We start from the raw sequence: 14,344 nt of genomic DNA, 5'->3' as shown, positions 1-14,344 counted from the left end.
ATACGGTACACAAATGGGAGTGGACTTATAAGTACTCGCACACTTGCGTGCTTGTAGGCACAGTCACATGAACACATCATCATGCACTGTGCGAACATACACATATGCAGAAAGGCATTTTTCCACAAAACATGTACGCATACACACACGCAACCATTTTAAACATGCTTATCAATATACTTCAATTCGATCTATACCAGACATGTCCAAACTATGGCCCTCCAGCTGTTGTGAAACTACAAGTCCCCTTATGCCTTGCCACAGTTTTACTATTAGGGAATAGCAAGGCATGCTGGTATGTGTAGTTTCACAGCAACTGGATGGCCACAGTTTGAACATGCCTGATCTATAGCCTTACCTCATTGTCTAAATTGTAAAGAATTAAATCATTTTAGAATGATTTCCGGACATTACAGTGATATAGTTGTCATTTTTCCAAATGAAATTGAACACATGCATAGAGCAAGAGATTGTAAAGCGAATGTTATGACGGTGTTTGCTCTTGTGATCATTTGTCCGTTAAGCTGTTGGCCTGCGAGACCTGAGGGTCACTTTTTCCTTGCAAATGGTTTTGAAGTCGAGTAGTGAGAGTGTTCACACAGTTCTGCAAAGCCACCACCCAGCACTTGTGGGCAACACCTCTATATACGCCCCAGTTTCCACCCATTTCTGCCCTCTTTCGAGGCCACGCACACAGAAACACCCACATCACGCCTATATTGGTAGTGCTCGTTCACAAATGTATTTCTGTTTGCAAGGGTGCTTGCATTGACGGGTGATGAAACCTGCACAAGCGCACTGCAGATGATACACATGCGTACTGAGCAAAAAAACGCACTATGTGCGAATTCCCATGTGAACGAAGCAACCTGAATAAGGCCCTATGACAGAAACCAGATTCTGCATGTAATGTTACAGTGCAGCACCCAGCTCTGTCACTGATCAGGAATCAGCACTTTGGTTTCACCGAACCTAATTCACAGATGCACATGAGCAGTCTGCCGATAATCACTCAGTTCCGTGGAATATCAGCTTTGCATTACATGCCTGAATTAGGCCCTTTCTGTATAATGGATTGTTCTGTATTATAAATGGGGGTATTATAAATGTATCGTAGCCCCTGCCTGAGCTGCCATGTTTTGGGTCACATCGGCTGCATGTGATGTCACACAGCAATGAAGTCCACCCCACATATGGATCAGATTGCGACCCCTAACGCTGTGTGAAAGTCTCCAAAATGCTGTGTAGGTGCTCCATCCCCACCCCCCACCTTGCATTCGGACGTATTTTCCAAAATGCAATCGCAGTTCCAGGGCTCCTGCATGCATGCTGCCACGTGTGCGAATTTCCAGATAAGCAAAACACTTGCTAATCAGTGTTAGAAGCTGAATTAGCCCCTTGTCGGGTTGATGGGGCCGTATACATCTGTAGCACTTTACCAAAAACATTTTCCATTTTCTTTTACCAACAAAAGAGTGGGGAGACATTTTAGCATTACAGGGAGGGGTCTGCTGGAGATGTCAGGACATCCAGACACTAATTACAATTATCCAATAGCTTCCTTTGTTATCTGCAGATGGAGAGTAATGACAGTGTTTAGGAGCCTGGACAGATTACAGCATTTAGCTTGTCTGCCTGAACAAGTCTCTATCAGCACAAAACTTTAGTGCATTGTCCCCCTGTCACCACAACTAAGCTGGAATGGCACAGCCCTGCTGACCACATGAAAGCGCTTGTTTTGATGCATGATAATGTATTGTTAAATGAGAAATGCAGTATATGTAGGCAGCAGCATCAATGCTTACTTTCATAGTTTATTTGAATTTAACTCAATGAAGTTACCTAGAAAGTCTTAAGGTCCCCATACATTAGGCCGACTTGTCCAAAGGACAAGTCGGATCTAATTTCCCCTGAGCTCCCCCGGCAGCTGCCCTGGAGAGCTCACTACGATTTGGTGTGACATTTTTTACATGGGATAAATCGCATGCCTCAGGGAGCTGGTCCGGGCTGTGGGTGCAGTGTCGCGTGGGGCAGGCAATCCGCAGTGTCTGGTAAGTGCTGAGCAGAATGTGAAAAAAAATGCAAAAGATAGGCCTGCCACTGAATTGTTGAGAGAGCTCTCTCAGCCAATCAGCGGCATGAAAGCGAGACTGCTGATTGGCTGAGAGAGAGAGCACTCTCAGCCAATCAGTGGCAGGCTGAGAGGCTCTGCCCCTCCCCGCCCGATGCTGCATCTGCAGCTGGACCCCACACTACACCTGTAGCCATAACCTCATGCTACACCCGCAGCCAGGACCTCACGGTGCACCCGCAGCCCAGACCCCCACTGCCCGCCCCCTTCACATATATGTGTGCCAGCGGTGCTTCATCACTGGCACACACCTCTGGATATGACCAACACATCGTGGGTACTAAATGTGTATCTGATGGTTCCAATACAACAGATTGAACCTGCAGCATTGGGTCGGTCAAACACATTGGATTTAGGCCGATTTCTTGGCCCGATCAGTCAGAATTGAGGGGAAATGGCCCAAATCGGATACATATCGGATAAGTGTATGGGGGCCTTTACTATACATATACGAACACTGAGCCTTGTGACAGCGGCAAAGAAAAAGTTAAGGTACATATACATGGTGCAATTTAAGCTTCCAATTTTGGCTATATAGCCAAAATTGGAAGAAAGGTTACCACAAATCACACAGTGTATATACAACTTGCCATGCTGATGTGGGCTCCTGTGGGATTGCATCACAAGAAAAAATAGACTGTGCGGACCAGCCGAATCTAGTGTTCTAGTATAGTCAAAATCTCCATAGTCAAAATCTCAAGGAAATATAGTCAATCTTGTATGGTTCAGGGTTCCTGAGGGGAAGGAGGGGTTTGGCGAATTTTCGCTGCTTAGGGAGTCGATCAGAATCACCCCCATGTTCAACAATAATAGAACCCTTTCCTTAGTGCTGATCCATCAATTTTGGTTTGTATAGCTCTGACCGGGGATAGGGGATAATGTACCCATCTCTGTTCAAGATTCAGCGCATTTTTGTAGACCACTTTGGGTCATTTGGGTAAAATGTTTGACAGGATTTTGTCTTGCATGTTTCAATGTTTATTCATAATATTTTTGATTGTCCTCACTGAGCTGTTGTGTTATGATGCCGATATCATTATCGGTACTTATGTAGTAACTGGGCTGCCGATTTTGAAATCGGGTCCATCGCATCGCATCGCACCCGACCATATCGCATGCGATGCGATGCGATGCGATGCGATGGACCCGATTTTTCCATAGGATTCAATGTTAAAATGGACTGAGTCCATTTTAACATAGAATTCAATGGGAAAAGGGGTCCTTTTCATACCCCTACTATCCAAGTGGGCATGGAGTTGGATATAAACCTGTGGCGAGCGTAGCGAGCCACCGAGCCCGAAGCGTGGCGAGCGTAGCGAGCCCCGCGAGGTGACACAGAATACCGTCCCCTCGCGGGGCTCGCTTCGCTCGCCACGCTTCGGGCTCGGTGGCTCGCTACGCTCGCCACAGGTTTATATCCAACTCCATGCCCACTTGGATAGTAGGGGTATGAAAAGGACCCCTTTTTCCCATTGAATTCCATGTTAAAATGGACTCAGTCCATTTTAACATTGAATCCTATGGAAAAATCGGGTCATCGCATCGCATCGCATGGTCGTATGCGATGCGATGCGATATCGCATCGCATCGCATCTGATTGTATGCCTTAACTTAAGGCATACAATCAAAAAATCGGCAGCCCAGATACTACATAAGTACCTCATTATCATTTTATTGGTGTGCAATAATTTCAAATTATACTGAAGCAGTTCTTGTCTATCAATCTGTTCTGCTCTTTTGAATGCATGGTCCACAACTTGTATATCATACAGATGGAGTAGCTCTCATTAGAGCTGCTCCTGGCGATTCTGTTGCCATCTGCCGCTGTTCACCGGCCCACAGAAGGGGTCGTGCGCACGAAACACTTGCATGCCCTGTTCTGACGAAGCCCGATGCTGCCTCCCCGCCACTGTCCGCACCCCCTAACCCTGCCCATCTCCCTGAAGTGGAGACGGGCAGGGTTTCCGACATCCTCCACCAAGTGAAGGGGGCACACGTGCGTGTGAGAAGCTCCCACATCCCTGTCAGATGCAGCACCTCTCCGCCAGCAATCGCCAGCTCAGGGAATCTAGCGATTCTCTGGGCTGGCCGAGAGGCGCTACATCTGTACTTCTTGTCCATAAATTTTGTTTCAGTACTTGTCCTTGTTGTGTGTAGTATTCCTCTCTCTATTAAGAATACAAATATGATTTTTTGTATTCGTATTCTTAGTAAATTTACCCCTATATGCCTATTAACAAATTAGACATGTATACATACTGTATATACATTAGGGCGGAGTGAAAAAACTGAAATTGAGAAATTCAAAATCGGCTAGTGTGGGAAAGTTGTGACTTGACTTGAATAAGAAACGTGCAAAAGCATTTTGATCTGAGTCAACATCTTCTGTTCTGGCAAGAGGCCTAAAGTTTCACTTTTTAGGTGAAAATAACGAAACCAATGAAGATGCTCCAATCTAGTTATAATTATGTCAGGATGTCTTAGAGTGGTTCATTAATATACTTTAGCATAGTAAAAAACAGTACGAGCTTGTCCTAGTGCAAAGTGACTGACTGGCTGGAGAAAAAATCCCTAATAATTGACCCATTTTCATGGTCACAATTGTGAATATTGTGTGTTTTCTCCTGAACGTATTTATAATAGAAGAAGCACAAATACTCTAAATGGAATTTCATTGACACTGTGTGAAATATAACACTGCATAATAGCCCTTAATCAGACCTGATCGCAGTACAAATTTGTTCTCAAAATGGGCAAAACAAATGCTGCATTGCAGGTGGGGCAGATGTAACGTGCTGAGAGAGTTAAATTTGGGTGGGGTGTGTTGAAACTGAAATCTAAATTGCAGTTTAAAAATAATGCAGCAGGTATTTACCCTGCACAGAAACAAAATAACTCAACACAAATCTAAAGGTGGCCATACATCTACAGATCGATTGTCAGATCTGGCTGGTTGGAACAAATACCTGGTAATATCTGAATGATAGTTTTTGGCAGTTTTCCAGCATTTCAAAGAAAAGTGCTCTCATCCATTACCAGTATTTTGTTCCAAACAGACAGATCGGACAATAAATCTGTAGATGTATGGCCACATTAACTCCCTCTGCACATGTTACATCTGCCCCACCAGCAGCTGCATTACAGCATATAATTATGCCAAAGATAAGCCAATATATTAACAGTTAAATACATTAAAGTGCATTATGCTGTAATAAGTATAGCTGATCAATCCTGCCTAGCAGGGCTTTCTTTTTGTATGGGCTTAATGGGCACTTGCCCAGGGGCCCCAGGCGTATAAGGGCTCTATGTTGATAGCTGAGGATCCCCTTTTTCCAGGGATACCAGAATTTTGAAAATCGGCCCTGGGGAACTGCAGATATCCAACTTCAAAGCAGCAGTCCACATCCGACCTGTTAATTACAATTTCCAGTCATATTTCTCAGGTTCTCTCTGACACTAGCGGCTTGTCTCTATCATGCCCAGAACCAGAGATATCAGCCTTCAAGCAGCTGGTCCCTGCTCCAGCTCCAAACGTCTGGTGTAGTTTTATATTTTTGTCAATGGATTGCTCTAGCTCCTGATCTCTGGTACCCAAGTTCCCAGCACCTCCTGAAAGTTGGGACTCTAGGTTTTTATACTAGGCTAAGAAATCTATTTCCAGATAATGGCGATATCTGCAGTCAAACAAGCTGCCCTTCCACCGGAAAATGACGAATATTAAGCCCACTCCATTATCCAACCGTCCCCTGTGTATAAAACACCCCCTACCTCCCTGGAAGTCATTTACAAGGGACCCTTCATACAGCTCAGTGCCCCCTTCCACACGTTAGTGTTCACCCTCCCACCACCTGTGCAGTAAAGGAGTAATTAGCAGAAGTTACTGCTCCAGGTCCTACATGTTGAATGGAAGATAGCGCACCCCCCTGCCACCCGTGGGACATCAAAGCTGCTGCTGATACCACCCCCCACCCCTAGGAGGGGAGAATGGGTAAGGGCCCCAGTGCATTGCTTTGCCCAGGTGCCCACACTGCTTTTAAGATGGCCCTGCTGCCTAGAAATGAACACAGTGATTGGCATATATGTACTGCTGGACACCACTCATAGATTGATTAACCTGTTATTTTTTGAATCAATGTTCTTGTTTTTTTCCCCTAAACATTAGATGTATTTGTTTATTTATTTATTTACAGTTTCTTATATAGCTCAGCAGATTCCTTTACGCTTTACAATAGTAGACAGTGATAAAACAAACTGGGTAATGACAGACAGACTTGGGGGTTAGAGGGCCCTGCTGCAAGCTTACAATTTATTACATCATAATACACTTCAACGTATTTAACAGTTAATATATTGGCTTATCTTTGGCATAATTATATGCTGTAATGCAGCCCAATCATGTTCCCAGTATAGGGGATGCAACACTGTTTTTCTGTCAATAAACAGAAGTGATATGTAAAATGATACATTAGACAGTTTACACTTACTTGTAATACTTATTGTAACAGTTACTGTTTTTCAATAACAGACTGCAACAGTTATTTCTTATTTATATACACAGGATTGTCTATCTTTGTATATGCACTGCAAAGAGAGCAGCATAAATCCAATTTCATGCATTTCAGTGACACTGTGTGAAATATAACACTGCATAATAGCCCTTAATCAGACCTGATCGCAGTACAAATTTGTTCTCAAAATGGGCAAAAAAATGCTGGACTGCAGGTGGGGCAGATGTAACATGTGCAGAGAGATTTAAGGTGGCCATACATCTACAGATTTATTGTCCGATCTGTCTGGTTGGAACAAAATCCCGGTAAAAGATGAGAGCAAATGACAGTTGACCATTTGCTTCAAAATGCTGAAAAACTATCATTCAGATATTACCAGCTGTTTGTTCCAACCGGCCCAATCTGACAATCGATCTGTAGATGTATGGCCACCTTTAGATTTGTGTGAGTTATTTTGTTTCTGTGCATTGTAAATACCGGCTGCATTATTTTTACACTGTAATTTAGATTTCAGTTTCAACACACCCCACCCAAATTTAACTCTCTCAGCACGTTACATCTGCCCCACCTGCAATGCAGCATTTGTTTTGCCCATTTTGAGAACAAATTTGTACTGGGATCAGGTCTGATTAAGGGCTATTATGCAGTGTTATATTTCACACAGTGTCACCGAAATTCCATTTAGAGTATTTGTGCTTCTTCTATTATAAACACGTTCAGGAGAAAACACACAATATTCACAAATGTGACCATGAAAATGGGTCAATTATTAGGGATTTTTTCTCCAGCCAGTCAGTCACTTTGCACTAGGACAAGCTCGTACTCTCTTTTACTATGCTAAAGTATATTAATGAACCACTCTAAGACATCCTGACATAATTTTAACTAGATCGGAGCATCTTCATAGTTTTCGTCATTTTCACCAAAAAAGTGAAACTTCAGGCCTCTTGCCAGAACAGAAGATGTTGACTCAGATCAAAATGCTTTTGCACGTTTCTTATTCAAGTCAAGTCACAACTTTCCCACACTAGCCGATTTTGAATTTCTCAATTTCAGTTTTTTCACTCCGCCCTAATATACATCATGGGTGGATGTCTTCATTTATCCTTATGGGCATTACACATTACCCCACAGAAATTTGCATGTCCTCATGCAACAACTTTGAATGGACTACAACTTGACAAGCAACCATATTTCACATATTTCATTGTCTCACGAAAGCCCTCCAGAGAATCTCAGTGGTTGCTTGCGCTGTCAAGTCTTTCACTGGCAGAATGACCGCAAATTTGGAAAAGTGATCAACGTGAGGGCATATTGATAGCCCTGATGGCTAGGTTCTAGCTTGATATGGGTGATTGAGACAAGCTCAAGGGGATAATGAGTGACAATGGGGTGTAAAGGAGCCTTTTGCGTTGACACAGTTTTTTTTTTCTGTAACGCGCACCTTTCGCGTCTACTGCACCACTCTTTGATGTCATGTCTCATGTGCACCCAGAAAAATCGCTGTCATATTGTCGACTCCAACTTCTCCACTCCAAAATGTCTGGATTGGTCATGATATGCATGGAGAATTTCACAACTTTGACTCCTTGGAACAATCAAGGCATGTATTTTTGGATTCACAACTTCTCTCACGACCTGACCTTTCTGTAATCGAAGTTTGTTTCTTTGGTTATACAACTTTACAAGTTCATCTTCTCCAACTTCCTTGTGTTCTGGCTTCCATCGTCTTTTTGCGTAGTGAAGCGTTTTTAGTTTTTTTAATAAGGGACTTGAACGTGCTTCCAATGGTCCTCTTGGTCTGGAGTGAAGGTGTCTATTCTGCTTTAACCAGATAAACAGGCTCTTGTTTTTTGTTTAACAGCTATGCCGGCATGGAAGGCTGGCATCTCCACCTCTTCCCACTCATCTTCGGTGTCACCGGTGAAATGTTCTTGGTGAATGCGAGACAGTGCATCAGCATTACTATTGTTCTTTACAGCATGGTACTTGATAGTGAATGTGAAGTTGGATAATCGTGAATACCACCTCTGTTCAATTGCCCCGAGCTGAGCCGTGGTGAGATGAGCTAATGGGTTGTTATCAGTGAAAGTGGTAGAGAACAAGTAATTTCTACATTTTTCTGTGACCGCCCATACAAGAGCCAACAGTTCAAGTTTAAACGCACTATAGTTACTGTTGTTTCTCTCAGTCTTCTTCAAGTTCCTGCTGGCAAAGGCGATGACTCGTTCTTTACCGTTTTGCTCTTGTGAAAGTGTGGCTCCCAGGCCTTTGAAACTTGCATCCGTATAAAGGTGAAAAGGTTGAGTATAATCTGGGTAGGCTAATATGGGGGGTTTTGTCATGAGTTGTATGGTCAAAAGCAGTTTGTTGGGATTCAGCCCACTTCATGGGCATATGTTTATTTTGATGACTTCAGTTGATTCCCCGTAACAGCTCATGTAATGGACTAGCAACCTGAGCGAAGTTTATGATAAATCTCCTATAATATCCAATGAAGCCAAGGAAGCTTCTCACATCTCGAATAGTCTTTGGGATGGGCCAGTCTTTAACAGCTGAAATTTTATCGAGGTCTGGAGTAACTCCTTGAGCTCTAACGATGTGCCCTAAATATGCCACACTGCTTTTCAACAGGAAACATTTGGATGGTTTGAGCTTGAGCCCGTATTCGGCTAACCTCTTGAAGATCTCATGTAAATGCTGAATGTGGTCAGGATACGTTTCGGATTAAATAATTATGTCGTTGTCGAAGTCGTATTGCATCCACACCGCACTAGCATAATATGACCACCATTTCAGTTTGCATATTTACGTAAATAGTGTATAGAAGCAAGTAGGAATATTGTGCTAACTCAAAGTACAGCCATACTAATACACATAGACCCATACTCCACAGTCACAAATAATAAAATATAATTATATGGTTTAATATCACTACACATAGTATTTATGGTAATACACGATCTCCCCTGGACATTTTTAGTATCAATGTAATCAGTCTCTCACTCATAGTTTTCCGGTGTTTTTATGAAAAGCGCAGCATGTACCAGTCAAAAGTTATGGACAAAGTATATCTTAAGTTATACATTGCTATAAAGAAGTGCTAACTGAAAGATATCCATCTGAAACCAGATGCACAGCATGACCGCTGGACATATGACGAAGCCTTGAACAAAGACACAGCTGTGCATCTTTACTGTACCAATCAGGAGAAGTGAAACCTAACCTCTTGACCAATGAAGACATTTACTGTACTCTATTGTCTGGACCCTATATATTGCTTCGCATGGCTAGAGACAGTCTATTTTGACTGTGCTCAGAAGCGAATACAGATACTCAGTTCAAGTGGCACCTGCGTGTGAGAGAGGCGGTAACTGTACCTTTTGTACTGTTTGTAGTTGCATTTAAGCTGGATTGTACTTGCATTTGTTTTCCCCCTGTTTCGTTAGTTATTTGTTAAGAATTGAATACTGTGTATTTGTGATATACTCTGTTACCCCTTTTGCCCATTAGGGACTTAATACATACGGTGAAGGACTTGGTACCCTAACTCCGAATTTATACCAAGTCTCGTGTAATGTATCCGCAGTAAGCGGAAGTGTTTACAATAATGATACCTGGTACATTGAGAGTGTGTTTAAGTACTTAGTACTGTGAAGGATACCGCCATAGGGGTGGTGCTACGCATTGGTTCGCCCGTAGTTAGGAATAAAGGGTATATGTTTACGGACACATTACGTAAACTGCAAAATGGCATTCTGTCAAATTCGTATAACCCCATGGGCGTGGTGAAGGCTGTCTTTTCCCGGTCTTCGTCTGACATTTGAATTTGCCAGTAACCACTTGTTAAATCGAAAGTGGAGAAATAAGAAGCTGACTTTAAAGTGGCAAGGGATTCTTCAATTCTTGGCAGAAGATAGGCATCTCGATGGGTGATCTGATTGAGTTTTCTATAATCTACACAAAATCTTAAACTGCCGTCTCTTTTTTTACAATTACAACAAGAGTGGCCCACAGGCTGAAACTTTCGTGGATGACTCCGCTAGCCTTCATTTCCTCAAGCATTTTTTTTTCAGCGGTTGGTTTAAAGCAGGGGCGAGTGATCTATATCTTTCCTTGATAGGAGGGGCATTTCCGGGTGAAATGTAGTGTTGGATCTATTCTGCCTTTCCAAAGTCAGATGCGTGTTTGTTGAAGGTTTTTTCATTCCCTTTGATCACCTTTAAGACTCCTACTATTAGCTCTTTGGGCATGTCCATTTCCCCCTTGTGCATTCCTGTCACCAAGGAGGGATCTCAGTTGTCTTCTCCACTTGTGTTGTGGTACCCACATTCAGGTCAACAGCCTTATGTTCATCTTCAAAGGTGACCCAAGTCAATTTGTCCAAGGTGTGGTTCTTGGTCAATCAGATGGAATAGTCATGGGGGTTAAAAACTTGCATTGGAACTCTGCCATCTTTCACTGTAACTAATGTTCTTGCCACTATGAGATTGTTTCTTGATGGAACTCTACAGGGCTCAATTATGGCATCATAAGGCATTCCGGATGGCCCACATCTTGCTTTACACCATAGCATGGTCTCTGTGTTTGGTCATAGAATAATGGTTTTATGGTCGACAAATTTAACTTTCCCAACTTCTCCTGTTTCTTTCATAAATTGTTGATGTTTTTGAAGTACTCTGATGACTTTGCCTAAAGCTTTTTGCCAATTCTGCGAGACACATGGAAATTCAGACTTCAAGACCAAAATGAGTTCATTGGGGCAGCTTTGTAATATATTCATCCCAATTATAATGGAGGGAATGGTGAAATCTTCGGTATGAGTTATAATGCAACCTTGTCGAGGTAGCAGGGTCTTTCCAATTCTGACATAAACTTCGCAATAGCCCCTGCACAAAATGTCTAAGCCATTGCTTGCCAAAAGCCTCAGCCAGGTGGGTGGAGGAGATAGAGTGTCTTTTCTGTTCAAGAGTTGACAAAAAATCTTGTAGTCAATGGTTGTTACTTGTGAACCAGTATCTAAGGTGGCTAATACTTGAACATTGTCAATATAAACAGGTAGTACAGGGCACTCTCTGACATAACGTGGGCACCATTCTTCAGGGGAAAGACCTATTCTTGGTAGTTCCCCCGGGGATTTGTCTTTGTCCCCAGGGTCTTGACGTTTAAAGGACTCTGATATTCCTGCCGGCAAACACGTTCCACATGACCACTGCGTCCACATCTCTGGCAGATAGGTCGTCCTTGACTGTCGAATTGATCCGTTGATCTTCGCCCTCTCACTTGAGTAGTGCTTCTCCACTAATTAAGGGATAACGGGTTCCTGTTCACCAATTTGATTCAGTTCACTCAGTGGATTGCTGATTTGCAAGGCGATGTATTTCCTTTTGCATATTCGCCATACTGGACACCAGATCTTCAGTTTGTCCCTTTAATAGGTAAGTAAATCATGTGAGGAAGATTGAGCACCCTGAGCGGTCATTTGCTGTGTCTTTACCTCCTTTGTTGTTGTTTTGGAGTGTTCTTCTGTGGCTTTTCTCGAACTTTCTTGGTATCCTGGGTATTCGGGGAAAATGTACTTCCTGTGTCCGGTTAGTTCCTATTATCTTAATTGCAGCTTCCTTGAAGTCAAGAAAGGAGTCATCAGTTTTCTGTAGCCTCAAGAGTTTGAGCTGCGTCTTTACGCTGTCATTATAGATCCCTTCAATGAATCTATTAATAAGAGTTTCATCTACCTTATCCACTTCTGAATCTTCTACGTCTAAGTCTTGTGTATCCTTAAACATCTCTTGGAGACTTTCTGTAATGCAAAGTCTCTCAGTGTTTCGTCGGCTCTTTGTTTCCGAGCATAGAAACGTGACTTAAGATCTGAAAGTGTAGCAATGTGAAATGTAGCGGCTGCTGACTGTCTCTCTGTTAATGGCCATAATTAGTATCTCCACTTATTGCTGAGCGGTTAATGGATACTGAATACTGAATACTGATTCCAATTTGTTTTTGAACACTTTCAACGAGCTGGAATCTTTCCCTGCCTTCTCACCAGAATAGCTCGGTATCCAGGGAACACCAAAGTAGTATGATAACGTTATGGGATTGACACTCGCCATAGCAGGTTGTGCAGATGATGAGACTCCTGGTGCTGATTCTTCTCTTGACATTTTTTTTGGTACTTGTGTATTATCAGGGCGCCCGGCTTTTCAACGTAGGCTAAGCTACGTTGTCAGCGTAGCCGGCGTCGTGTTAATACAGGAGGCAGCAGGGTGGTGTGGATTATACTTACTCTCCTCCGGCCCTGGCACCGCGTCGATCCCCGTTGCCCCCTGCCATCTGCTGTGACTCCCCGGCAGTCGCATTCAGCCCAACTGCTCCGGCACTCGCAGCGGACGATGGACATAATTCAGCGTAGTGGCGCATCACATGGTTTCCCTGCTCCCACAGCGGCACTGCGCTAATTGCATAAAGCATCCGTGGCGAGTGCCGGAGCAGGGGGACTGAATGCAACTGCCGGGGAGTCACCGTGGATCACGGGGAGTCAGCGGGGATCGACGCAGTGCCCAGGCCGGAGGAGGGTAAGTATAGACCAGCCATTTTACCCCCAGCATCCACATCATACCCCCACTATCCACGTCATACCCCCAGTATCCACGTCGGCATTGACTTGATTTTATAAAGTGTGGCGAGCGGACACATATCCCGTGAGGGGATCATACCCCCAGTATCCACGTCAGCATGGAGTTGATTTTATAAAGTGTGGCAAGCGCAGCGAGCCCTGTGAGGGGACACATGTCCGCTCGCCACGCTTCAGGCTCAGTGGCTCGCTGCGCTTGCCACATTTTATCAATTCAACTCCACAACGACATGCATACTGGGGGTATGACAAGGATAGTGGGGATATTAAGCATTGTGTATTTTTAGGGCTCCAGAGCCACTTCTGTAGTTTATGTAGCCAGCATAGTGCTGAATTGGTGTTCTCAATACACCACTACGTAAACTACATAATGGGCACCCTGATAATACACAAGTACCTTTTTTTCACTGTCCTTATCCTGTTCGTGCAACGCCAAATCTGTAATATTTACAGGTAAGTATATTTTTTCTTTCAGGGGTAAGTATTTTCTTCTTTCACAGGTACTGATCCTTCTGTACCTCTATGAGGGTGCTGTAATATAAGATTATGGGGGAAATTTACTAAAATGGAAAAACTAAAATTTCGTATTTGTATTTTCACTACGACTACATACGCCTGTTTCAGCCGTATGCAAAGACGTGTTCCGGAGGGGAATTTACAAAGCAGTCATATACGACTGCTTTGAAACCCTCCGATGTCGTAGTAATTCGTATTAGCGGCACATATATACGGCCCTAATACGAATTAGTGTAGGCAGTCTGCACGAATCAGTCAGATCCGTGCAGGCTGCAAGGTGTAAAAAAAAATTATAAAATAAATAAATTTTAAAAAAAAAGCAGCGTGGGGTCCCCCCACAGCCTTAACCAGCACCAGGCTGAAAGAGCCGGGGCCGGTAATAAAAAATCAGGAAACCTGACAAATAGGGGTTACTCCATTTTTTTTAAAACCAGCCCCAGGCTTCAGGTCCTGGGCTTGTTCCCAAAATACGGGGGGACAAAATGACTAGGGGTCCCCCATATTTTAAGAACCAGCCCCAGGCCAAACCAGCCAGCAGGGTAATGTCACAGCTGGGGGACA

Source organism: Crinia signifera, chromosome 8, assembly GCF_055691185.1.
Source record: "Crinia signifera chromosome 8, ASM5569118v1, whole genome shotgun sequence".
NCBI lineage: Eukaryota > Metazoa > Chordata > Amphibia > Anura > Myobatrachidae > Crinia > Crinia signifera.
This window is presented reverse-complemented; position numbering follows the sequence as displayed.